At 36.0% G+C, this 13,065-nt stretch overlaps 1 long non-coding RNA gene across 2 annotated transcripts; it reads left to right on the top strand.

Moving 5' to 3' along the window:
- Positions 1-1,110: 1,110 nt before the first annotated feature.
- On the top strand, positions 1,111-12,762 carry LOC127543948 (uncharacterized). 2 transcript variants are annotated; one of them, XR_007949341.1, is made up of 5 exons: positions 1,111-1,361; positions 6,407-6,486; positions 6,561-6,669; positions 7,123-7,230; positions 11,078-12,762. It is a non-coding gene; the product is annotated as an uncharacterized LOC127543948 (long non-coding RNA). The 2 variants fall into 2 exon arrangements; XR_007949340.1 differs by having other exon boundaries at positions 1,113-1,361; positions 6,584-6,669.
- The last annotated feature ends 303 nt before the right edge of the window (positions 12,763-13,065 follow it).

Raw genomic sequence — 13,065 nt, 5'->3', positions numbered from 1 at the left:
GCTCAATTCTAATTTTTAAGGAATGATTTAAGGAATTGTTTTTTCTTCAATGAGTTTCTGTGCTTCCTTTTCCATTTGCTAATTCTATTTTTTAGGGAGTTATTTTCCTCTGTAAATTTTTTGAGAGAAGAGTTTGTACACAGTAGCCCAATTAGGAAGATATTTTAATATTCCAGATAAGAGTTGAAAGTAGGGCTTGAATTGAGGATTATGGAAGGATCTGTTCAAGAGATATTTTAGAGGTAGAACAAAGACTTGGCAACTGATTGGTATTGAGACAAGAAGAATTTTCATGGTTTTAGCAACAGTGGGGACTTTAAGGATCTTCCAGCAATCCCCTGTTTTTTATATGAAGAAATTTTAGTCCACAGAAGTTGACTGACTTAGTCACATGGATGGCAAGTGAAAGAACTTGGCTTTATAATCATATGATTTGAACGCAGGGCTTCTGACTCCAACATCACTGTTGTTTTTTACTGGGAAGGACAATGGATGACTTTTAGGTCCAGCACCTGGATACCTTGGGAGTGGTGCTTCAAAGCAATATAGCTGGAGGGGGAGGGGGGATGTTGCATTTAGCAAGGAAGTGAAGGAATTCCGGTTAGGCAATGCTAAAAGTCCAATGGTTAGCGTGGCAAAACGCACGGAGATTAGGCCCGGTCCCCTCGAGTCCCTCTGAATATTTGTTAAAAGAATTCTACCATCACCTCCAAAGCCCCTCCTGACCCTCTTCTAAGGCCCATTTCTCACAAATCATGACTGAGTTATTAAATGAGACGCTAGTAAGTCGCAGATCAATTTCAGTGGGTGACCTTGCCAGGTCCAATGGTGTCACTAACATCCCTGCCCAGGAACCCGTAGAGGGAACGAATGCAAGATCATGAGGCACAAGGGCCAAATGTAGACACGTCCTTCCCCACCTCCCTCAGTACCCGTTTCCCCTCCTCCTAATCTGTCGCAGAGACTCGAAAACAACAACGAGAAAACGCCCACATAAGCTTCAGGGCAGAGTCTGAGCCGGAAGTAAAGTCACGCTCCTGAGTGGGTGGAGCGGGAGGTGAGCTGACGAAAGCGGAAGCACTGTAAAGGAGAGCCAATGGGAAGAGATCGTCGCCGGGGTGAGGGCGGAAGAGAAGAGGTTCAGTTCCGGACGCCGCCGTCGCCATCTGTCACCTCCTCCTCCGCCTCCCGCTGCCACCGTCTGGACCGGGTCTCACAGCCGTCTCCGTCTCCCCGTCCTAACCTCGACGGTGCTCCTCTCTTATTCTGCCGCTCACTTCTCTGTGTATCCCCTGCAGATGGATCTAGTCGGTGTCACCACTCCTGAGCCCAGGCCAGGGTCGGCTTGGGGGCCCAACAAGGTGAGGAATGGGGCGAGGGAAGGAGGCCTGGGGATGGCAGGAACGACCTTTCCAGAAACAGTAATCTCTTCTCTGAGGTTCTGAGAGCCTGAATAGAAAGTATTCTATCGAGTGGAGGAAGGGGAGGGGGTCCTTGATCCTTAAGAAAGGAGTGGCTAACGGAGAAGGGGCTTTTTCTTCTCGGGGAGGGGGGGGGGGTGCGTAGCGCGACGATGAGCTCGAGAACACCGCGATTCCGCGGGGTCCTAGTGTGCTGTGGGGTGAGGCTTCTTTCTCCGCGAAACTGTGGAACGATGGGTTCTGGTACTTTGCCTGCTTTCCCAGTTTTGAAGCTCTCGGTAGTCGCCACGCTGCTTCCTGATCATGTCTTTTTGAAAAAGAAGTTGGAAACGTTAGTTGTTGTGGACCAATTCTGCCGAGGGGTTAGCTGACGGTTTGACTTTTGTAGTAATGGTCAAATGGTTGCTAGAATTCTTTCTTCTCAGCAAATGCTAGGGACCTCTCACAATTCTTTTTAAACGTCGAAGTGGTATTGGTAGAACTAGGCTTTCCCCAACCAGCGCTGAAGAAGTACTGAAGTTTTCTTCACATAGTTATCAACATCAGTTGAAAAAAGTCTTTTCTTATAAGCTTAACATTTTGCATTTTCAATTTTCACGATTCGTTGTTGGAAATGTTTATAAGTCAGAATGAGTCATCGTATATGAAAATGAATCACCATTTCTTTCTGTCCTCATTTTGGTTGTGATAAATGTATATTTGTATATTTGCTCTTGTTTCTAGATTTTGTTGCAAACAAGTTATGGTTCTGAATAGATAAAATAAAAATTCAGGTTTCAGAAGTTGCTTCCCCCCCTTTTCCCTCGTGAGTCATTTAGTGGATCTTATATGGATCTTTACATTATGTCTCTTCCTCCTTCAAAAAATTAGATGAATTTAAAGAAAATGAAATTATAGTCATAAAAATGCTTGTTCTTTAAATTCTTTAAAGTAATAAGAATCACCTTAGCTTTATCTGAACTATGTTAGTGAGTTTTTTTTTTTTTTTTTTTTGTCTAAGACATTGAGTTTTAGGTATCTGGACCTATTCATCAGGGCCTCTAGAAGTGATACTACTTGGCGTTTTTTTTTAGTGTCTGTCATGACTTGACATTTTTCAGGAAAGTACTTATTAAGGTCATTTAAGAAATGCAAAGAAAAACACTTAATCCTTTCACATATTGTATTATATAAAGGATTCTTTCCTATTTTTACTTATCAAGCACCCCATTGCTTTATGCTAAGCATTATGTTAAGCAATTGGGATACAAAGCAAAAAACAGAGGATTCCTGCTTTTCAAAGTGAGATTATGTTGCTAGGTAATTATTGGTTCCCTCATTCTTATAGGGTAAGGGTGAACAAAACAGCTAGAGAAGTAAGAGTCCAGAGAAAGAGCACTGTGGTCCAAAAGTTACAGGGATGGAGAATAATAGAGTGTATGTTGACAAATCCCAATCCAAGGAACTCTGGCATAATTGATTTATAATTCCAGGCTTGTTGAGGTAGTGGAGGGAAAGGAATGTAGTTAGTAAGGCTGTGGAAGAGATGGTCAAAGTAAGAAGTTAAAAAAAAAAAAAAAAAAAAGCAACAAAGGAACATTTGATCTCTGACCCCTGCTTTTTGAATCAATTTCAGGATAATCCCCATCATAGTTTTTGACTTGTTACTTTTTACTTTTTTTTTGCTTCTTTATGTTTAGGGATAGGAATGTTTTTAATAAATACTGAAGCAGTAAGCTGTTCAGAGAATTTTGGAGAATATTCACTAAATCAGATTTATTTAAATGACTATTATGGACGAAGCACTAGGAACACAGAGGCAAATATGAAATAGCCTTTGGTCTCATGCTTATATCCCTTTTTGCGGGGAGGAGGCAAGGCAATTGGGGTTATGTGAATTGTCTAGGGTCACACAGCTTGTAAATGTTAAGTGTCAAGCCAGATTGGAATTCTTGTCTTCCTGACTTTAGGGCTGTTGCTCAATCTACTGTATCATCTAGATGCCCTTCAAACTTACATTCTGTTGTGGGAAACAACATGGACATGTCTATGAGTCTGTGCAAAGTTATTTTGAGGAGGAGATCAGGAAAGGCCTTCTGCAGGTGAAGTTGTGTTTGAGCTGAATTTTGAAGAAAGTGAGGTAGTAGCACATTCTGGACATTGAGATAATTAGATAAACTTGGGAGAAGTAGGAGGAAATCAGTTTGTGGGTAACTTTGAATGCTGGTTTTGAGTTTAAATTTGATCCCAAAGGCCTACTCCTGGCCTATGGTGATATGCCAACTTCCCTTAAAAATGTTATCTCTTTTATGGTATATAAGCTGGTGTTTTGATTATTCCTGAACAGAATTAGCTGATAGTCAGGTATTTATAAGAATGAGAGAAATGAGTTCTTAGAAATGTTTGAAAGTACCAAGAGAAAAGGAATGTGAAACAACTTCAAAAATAAACATTGTTTTGGAACAGTCTGGCAGTCGCACTAAATCATCTCTGTTCTGTTCTTTAATATTAGCATTGTTGCTGACTCATACTTAGGAATAGGCAGCTCTTGTGAGGAATCTCCATTTAATTAAATTATTGGTTTTTGAAGATTAATCTTGGGGATATGAAGAGCAGATTGAAAGTGAGAAAGAATAGGAACTAAAGCAACAATGAGATTGTCATTTAGTTATGAGGTGCTGTATGATGTGGTTTTGATTGAGAAGGAATAAAGATGATATACATTATTAAGAAAACATTTATAGATGATGATCTTGGTATAAGTAATGAAAAAGGGTGCAGTAGAGAGCAGTGTGTTTTTCCAGATAATTGGATAAAGGAATACTAGGGGTGGTTTTATATTTCCTTTTCCTTCAGTAGCCTGTGTATCCTTGGAGAAATATGAAATTTGATAATTTCTATCTCCCAAACTTAACCAAATAAAATTTTATATTACTATATATGTATAAAAATAGTGAATCATTCCTTTGTTTATACTAATAATACTACAATTTCAATATATATAATTTTTTTTTTTTACTTTGCAGATTTTTTTTTAGAAAGGACACTTTAAATGTTTTTGTAAAACCAAACATTTTCCCCCTTGGTACTTATATATAGTTAAAAATGGCTAGCTAGGGGATAGGGATGAAAAAAAAAATTAGAATATGTGTTATACTTTTTATCAATTACTCTTCTGATTGAATAGTGAGGAGAAGCATTTTTTCTTTTTACATTTTCTGTGGTGTTCTGGTATGGGCTTAATTCAGGCCAGTCATCTGTTATATTAAGTTTAATACTGGAACAAAATGAAACACTGAGAGATCATTCATGAGTTAATAGAGTCTTATTTAACCCTAACAGGAGCAGGATATTCAATAGAAAACAGCCTTGAGAATATCCTGAATTGGTTCAGCTGAAATTCCCTTGCCTGAGTTGTCCTTAAGGGATCCACCAGTCAAGTGATAGAGAATTCTTGGAACTCATTGGCTACTTTCTATTCAGGGGACCAAGAGGGATATCCACAGCTTGAACCATTGAACCACTAAGCCAATCAAGATATTAGGATGGTCTTAATACTGTTAAAAAGAAAAATTAGGCTAACTTTTATAGGGGGAGGTGGGGGTAGAGGTTAGAATATTATGTCTAAAGGATTTCATATTATAATAGGAGGTACTGGGCCTGAAGTCAGCAAGACTTATCTTCCTAAGTTCAAATCTGTCCTCAGCTACAAGTTGTGTGATCCTGTTTTTGCACCCTGTTTACCTCAGTTTTCTCATCTATAAAATGAGCTTTAGAAGGAAATGGCAAATATTCTGGGAGCTTTTCCAAGAACACCCTAAATAAGAGTTGGATATGACTGAAAAACAACTGAATAACAAGATGATAGATTTTTTCCCCCTTTATTTAGTTAAAGAATTTATTGTACACATTTCCCTATAGCAGAAAGTTGAAAAAATATCCAAGAAAAAACTGTTTTGATGGGGAATTTTTCTTTTGGAGAGTGAAATGGCTGTAAAGAAAGATTCATAATAGGACTTTCAAATTTATCTGGTCTCCCAATTTACAGATGAGGAAAATGAGGCTTAGAAGATTGAGCACTTTGATATCATGTAATCTCATGCCAAGATACAAATGCAGGGATCTAATACAAATAGTTGTGAGATATCTTTTCTGTGCCATTAGATCAAGGTATAGAAATTCATTACATTGTTTTCTTCTATTAGAATTTACAAGAGATGGTTTACTGATGGGAGATAGAGGAGTACAAATATATTCAGAAATTAATGTTTCATAAGAAGAAAAAACATTGGTTTAAAAACAAAAAATTATAAAACTGAGAACTAACATTAGTAGTAAAGGCATAAACTTCTGCCTAGCAGGGTGTTAAAAAGTCCCAGAATAGAATCATTGTAAAATTGCCTGCAGTCTGCAGAAAGTTCATTATGTGATCCCACAATCAAAGTATGTTTTTTTCCTATTTTGTGTTGGACCTGTTGAACTTTTTGCTCAGAGCCTGAATTCTCTCAAAATTATGCAGATTTTACAAATCTGAATTATATCTCTTCCTATTCAGCCCCATAGAGTTGTATTATGTAAAATACAATGTAAGAGGGAAAAAATGAAACTCTCTTCTTTGTATTTGAAGTTGATAACTGTTAAACCATTATTATGGTTAGGTATTTGTTGTTTTTCCCCAATAGCAACCTTGTATCTGTGCTTATTTTTGCACCCTCTTGTGGATCAGTGACCTGCATTTGTGAGATTAGAGATTGGAAATAAAATAAGTTTGTGATAATGAAATAGTGAAATCACCTGGTCAAGAGGATAGCTGATTCATTCCCTAGACTGATGAGAAAACCAGTCATTGTTTCCTTTCTTTTCTCTATCTTTTTTGCAGTTTGCTAACTTCTTAAAAAAAAAAAAAGTCAACTTTTTGACTCCAACTTGAATTGTCAGTCCCTATGCTTAATAACTGTGCTGGTGTAGATATGATTCACTAATAAGTGCTTGTCTTTTCCCCACAGATGATGCAGCAGTTGTATAAGGAATGCAATCTCGTCCATGCTGATTTGATGAGTACAGCATGCTATGGCATGCTGGAAAGGTGAGAAGTTCATAGTCCATTAATGTCATTTACACAGTTATCATAGAAACTTCCTATATAGATGAATAAATCAGTTTGTGTCTTGCCTTTGAACTAGGTCTGGTTGATTGATGTTAGTCTGTGGAGCCAACCCATCCTCATGGTCTGGACTTCTTGTTTTGAGATTGCAGGAATGTATCACAGGTAAGTGATGGGATAGGGTTAAAGGAGAATGTAATTCATGACTAAAATTGTAAAGCGTTTTAAAATAAGTAATATATTCCTCAGTCCTAGAAGTGAAGTTACTTACTGTAAGGGTTTTTGCCCAGTTCTGATACAAACTCGATGAATAAGTCAATTCAATCACAGTCATGCTATTTAAGGGAGCAGTTTTGATTCAAGCAAGGAATGAGGAAAGCAAATCTTTCTTATGTATCAATCTTGTCTCCATAGTTTATGGAAGGAGATAATACCAAGCTAATTATTTTAGAAATGGAGAAATAAAAAAGATTTGAAGAAAATTAAATTTGGGGGGATATTATAACTTGGAATAATACACTGCTATTACAGTCATGGTATGAAGATATCCCAACTTGTTCATCTTGAAAAAATTATTTTAATATAGCTCAGTGATTAAACTTGTACTTTATCTGCCAGTTTTTTCAGAAAGGGGGAGTAAGTGAAGCCCTTGGTGAACGAGACCTCTTCAATGCTGTGTCAGGCTTAAACATAACAGCTGATAATGAAGCTGATTTCCTGGCTGAGGTGAGTGAGACAAGGGGAGAACGGATATTTAAAAACCCTAAATAATTTAAAATCTTCACTTCAACCTTTAATTTCAACTTTGTCTCCTTCTGAGAGATCTCCTTTCCCACATGCTCTCTCGAGGAACTAAAATGATCAAAACATAAGTAGCAGTGATATTTGATGCTGGTAAATATCCTTTCCTTGAAATTCTTTTCCCTTAAAGCTTCTAGGATAACATATTTTACTTCCCCCCCATACACTCCTACTTCCTTTTGTATTTTTTTATAAATTATATATCTTCCTTAGTTTTTAGCCCCACTATTCTTTGTTCAATAAATGTTTGTGTGCATCAAACTATAATCTATGTTCCTTTACCTTTGCTTCATCTATTTTATGCTATGGATTCAAATGGACATATCCAATCCTTCCCTGGACCCTAATTGTCAATATTTCTAGCTGTCTATTAAATCATTTCCTTGGTTCACTGACATTTTAAATTTTATATGTCTAAGACTTAAGTTTCCTTAGAAACCAACTATCCCCTAGATTTTCCCAGTAGAAAAAAATTGTTCTGATTCTGTTCTAATCCAATAAACATTTAGTGCATACATGCCAGGTGTGATGCTAAGTGCAAGGGATATAGTTAGTAAAAAGAAAAACAGTCCCTGCTTCAAAGAACTTATAGTCTATGTGAAGACAACAGACAAAAAGGAGGCAAGAAATCAGGGACTGGAGAAGGAAGATTGGAGGTAAGCACTGGGGCATCTTATTCCATGGAACTGAAACCTCAGAGCAGCAGATGAAGTAGAATAAGCCAAAGCAAAACAAAAACACAACCTAGTTACTGCCTTCTGTAAAGAAAGACATAGGAATGAATTTCTTATTCCATTAGTTCGACCAGTCACACAGTTTCCAAGCCTTCAAAAGAATCTTTGGCTCCACCTTCTCCCTTAACACTCATTTTTCCTTCACCATCCATTAATACCTTTAAAAAACAGGAAGTTCTAACACAGTTCTTCCTTTGTAGTAGTGGTTTTCAAGTTTGTCTCCTCCTACTGCTGATGGCATCTTCTTAGTTTAGGCTTTCCTCAGTTATTTATAGGTTTCATAGGAGTTAGAACTAGAATAAGTCTTAGACATTATTTATGGGCAGCTGCTTCATTTTATTTTGGGGGTAAGGGGACTGGGTAGTCAATGCTTTTGTTGCTATTTATTTGAAAACAAGATAATAATAAATTACATGTGTAATTGTACTTTATACTTTCAAACTTTATAGGCATATCAAATGATTGCATATTTTTAAATATTAAAACAACAAGCATTTAATCATCTACCATGTCAAGCAGTGTGCTGAGTTCTGAGAATACAGAGAGCAAAAACAATCCCCATCTTTAAGAAGTTCCCAATCAAATAGGGAAGACAGCATGCAAACAACCATATGCAAATGAGATGTACAAAATAAATGGAGATTTTGATGCAATATTAGCTTTACAGTGGATCAGAAAAGAATATTTTTTCCTTAATTGTATTTTATTTTCTAATTATATGTAAAGATAGTTTTTGGCATTCATTTTTGTAAAACTCTGTTCTAGATTTTCTTCCTTCTCTTCCCAAGACAGCAAGCAATCTCATATAAGTTATTATACATGTACAATCATTTAAAATGTATTTCAACAAGTCATGTTGCGGAAGAAAAGTTAGAACAAAAGAGAAAAACTGAGAGAATAAGCAAACAAAAAAAGATGAAAATAGTTGTGTTTCAATCCTCATTCCGTCTCCATAGTTTTCTTTCTCTGGATGTGAATGACATTTTCCATCCTAATTTTATTGGAATTGTGCCGCTCACGACATGCTGAGAAGAGTTAAGTCTACAATAGTTGATCATCACATAATCTTGATGTTACTGTGTACAATATTTTCAGGAAAGGCTTCTTGAAGAAGATGAGATTCTAACTGAGACTTCGAGAAAGCCAGGATAGCCAGAAGGCAGAGATGAGAATGGAGAGAATTTTAGGCATGAGAGACAGCCAACGAAAATGTAGGGGGTAGGAAGATGGATTGTCATGTGGGAAGAACCTAGGTCCAAGTTCTCTGCCAAAAAATGGTCAGCTTTAAGTTAGGAACTATGTCTTTTTTTTTTTTTTTTTTTTTTAATAAGTTTTTATTGATAGAACCCATGCCAGGGTAATTTTTTACAGCATTATCCCTTGCGCTCACTTCTGTTCCTATTTTTCCTCTCCCTCCCTCCACCCCCTCCCCCAGATGGCAAGCAGTCCTTACAGGTTGAATAGGTTACAGTATATCCTAGATACAATATATGTGTGCAGAACCGAACAGTTTTCTTGTTGCACAGGGAGAATTGGATTCAGAAGGTATAAATAACCCGGGAAGAAGAACTATGTCTTAAATTTGTAGTTTTAAGTCCTCAACTACTTGAAGGAAGACAAACTGTTTAGTCAACTCCTAGATAATCTTAAGGGGAAAACTTAATTAGCCATTTATTTTTGGTGAAATTCCATAAGTCATGATGTAGATGTGTAAAAAAAAAAAATCACATAGCATTAGCTATTTCTCTATTTGGTAAAATAGCATTAGTTATTTCTTTATTGGAAGACAGATTCTGAATATTCAAAAACAAGTTTCTTGTCCACCTTCAAGAGAAAATTAGTGAACTCTTTTGAGTGCAGAGTGAAGCACATTTTTTTATTTTATTTTTCTAGGTGTTTTTTTTTTTTTTAATATATATATATACACACACACACACACACACACACACACACACACACACACAGGGATAGTGTGGAATATGTTTTGCATGATTTCATATGCATATTGGGTATTATTTCTTGCCTCCTCAGTGAGTGAGTGGGGACCGAGAGAATTTGATACTGAAAATAAAATTTAACAAAAAATCAGCTTCTTGTTTTAGTAATACCTTTTTAAAAGGGGCAGCATAGTTTGGGGGAAAGAATCCTGATAAGTCCAAGGACTTAGTTTCAAATCCCATTCTGAAGCTTAACTGTTTTGATGACTTTGGGAAAGACACTTAACCTCTGCCTAATCTCAGTTTCCACATAACCTCTGAGATCCCCCCTACCAAAAGAATTAAGATCTTTAGAAAATTGTTTTCTTCGATTGACTACAAAGAGATTGGTTATAAAGGAGTATATATTGACTTGTTCATGCTCACAAGCTCACCTAGTTTCCACACTGAACAAATGATGCTTTACCCTTTCAATTTACAATGTCCACAACTGTGACATAATCTCTTGTAATATAATTTTTTAAAAAAGCTTATTTTCAAAATAATATAGTTTTCAACATTTGCCCCTGGAAAACCTTGTTCCAAATTTTTCTCTTCCCCCATCCCTTTTCCTAGATAGTAAGTAATCCAATAAAAGTTATAACATGTGCAATTCTTCTATTCTAGTAGTATAATAAACCAAGCCATTTCATTCATAAACCAGTTTTAATTAGTCTTTAAGACTATAATTAAGCACATCTCTTGTCATGGGGTTGGAGGGGTTTAGTGAGGTATGATGGTCTGGACCTCTGATTCCTCCTGATTAAGATCAGTAACTTGTGTAACTGTGCAGTTTTAGAGAAGTGCTTAGGGCACAGAGAGATTGTCTCTTGCCTGAGGTCACAGCCATCACACGTTAGGGGCAGGATTTGTTTGGGGTCTTCTAGACTATGCCCAATTATTCATTCTACCCTCACTACCTTTACTATTTTATAATTAGACATGAGTTGGAATTGGCCCTACATAAAAGCTGGCTTGTCTGGAGTGCTTGTAATTTTGAATTGTAACACCAAATGTAGTGTTTTAGCAATTCTGTTTTACATTTGAAATTTAATTTTATAGATAGAAGCTTTGGAGAAGATGAATGAAGATCATGTACAGAAGAATGGAAGGAAGGCTGCTTCATTTTTAAAAGATGACGGAGATCCACCGATTATATGTGATGAATAACATCAACACTAACTGCCTCTAACTAGGTGCAGTGGTGATTGTCACCTGCCAGTGGCAAGTGGAATTGTGGGTAACTTAAAATACCAAAAAAGGAAACACAAGGAGTGTACCATGGTGCTTCTGTGTTTTTTTTTCCTTGTGACCCATGTGCCAGATGTGTGGAATTTTTAGTTTGGCACTATAAAAATAGAATGTCACTACCTCTTATTATATGATTGGGCTAATTTAATTCTTCAGCTGAACTAGGTTATTGTAGTTGAAGTAGACATTTTTGCATGATTCAGGTCAAAGTGTTTTGGTGCATATTTTTAAAAATTTAGGCAAACATTTCTATGTGTGTGAAGAAAGGACAACTATATTTGGAAAAGAGAATTTTAGTAGAATTTCTTTTTCTTCCCTTACTCTTCCATGTTGGATATCTTCCTTTCTAAAACATTTTATGGAAGTCAGTATTTCTCCATTTTTCTTCCCCAAATGAAGTACTTAACCATAATTCTAAAGAGAAATATGGGTATTCCTTGGTGAAAGTGATGAATGAAAATTGTTTTGGAATGACTTGAGTGAAAGGCATTAAATGCCCTGTGTCCTTTATTGATGCATTTGAAAATCTGAATTCAGGCCTACAGCTATTCAAGGGAAAGCTTCATAGGTTCCTGAATAATTCTGATCTAGATTATATCCAAGAGGTTTAATTTGAATGTTTTACAAATTTCTTAATTTCTGGTTTTTCTATTTTTAGGCTTAATTTGTTAAGTAAGGATGAAGAACCCACAGTTTACACTTAGAATTAAAATTTAAATTACTTGGGATGACAGGATTTGAGATTTAACCATGTTTTACATATTTGGATAAAATTTTTATTTTAAAAATATAGTACATTTTACACTTTGCTAAATCGTTACTGTGTGAAGTTATAAGGCAGCCACTTATTTTAAGTGGCTCTAAGCAGGTTAGCTGGAAGACAATTAGAAGCAGTCATATAATGAAACTCAGGGGTACCATAGATATACATAAACTAAGACAGACTATTGACTTCAGTTTTAATGGAACATTCAGCACTAACTGACTAATTTCAGATTGTATACCTGAGCTAATCGAAGTTCATCAGCTACATCTTTGCTATTGTCTCAGAAGTTAGGTCAAATTGGAACACTTTCTAAAAACCCATATTGGTTCTGTGTTAAGATAAATTACATTTTTCTAGAAATAAAAAGTTAAAAATTTAAATATTGAGACTTGAAAACTCCTTTACTACATTTGAAAAATTAATGATTCCTTTTTTCTTCTTAGGTAAATCTTTTTCATTGCTTTTTGCTGAATTCTAGAGAGATGGAATCTTTGATAATTCATTACTTTTGAAACATTCTTACTACTCTGACAAGGGTTTTAAGATGACTTGTTATTTAATGCATTGTTATATTAAGAAAGCAATCTAATTTTGAAAACCTAACATTTAAAAAATTTTGGTTTTATAACATCCCTGTTTTACAAAGAACAGCAAACCATTGCTGTGTGACATTCTTGCAGTGTGTGTGGAAAGTGCTCTTTTTTTAAAAATTAAAAAAAGAAATTCACTCGATGATGGTTCTTTTGTGTGAGTCCTTCTTAAAACTTTTAACTCAATTCTCCAGTGCCCAATAATCCAGATGGATTATTGACAATCTCATCTCTGTAGATTTGTATTCCACTACTAACGATGTAATTTAGCTCATATTAAATTGCAAGCAGATTTTTCCCTTCTCTATAGAGAAAAGAAGTATTGTTGCAAAGAAGACAGGTAATAATTCCCAATGGACTTACCCAAAGCAAGGAGATGTATGATAACCTGAAACTCAAGTGAACATGCTCTAAAAATGCAAACTAGGCCTTTTTATCTCACT

Source organism: Antechinus flavipes, chromosome 1 (genome assembly GCF_016432865.1).
Source record: "Antechinus flavipes isolate AdamAnt ecotype Samford, QLD, Australia chromosome 1, AdamAnt_v2, whole genome shotgun sequence".
NCBI lineage: Eukaryota > Metazoa > Chordata > Mammalia > Dasyuromorphia > Dasyuridae > Antechinus > Antechinus flavipes.
The sequence above is the reverse complement of the archived record's forward strand: the minus strand, read 5'-3'. Positions and strand labels throughout refer to the sequence as shown.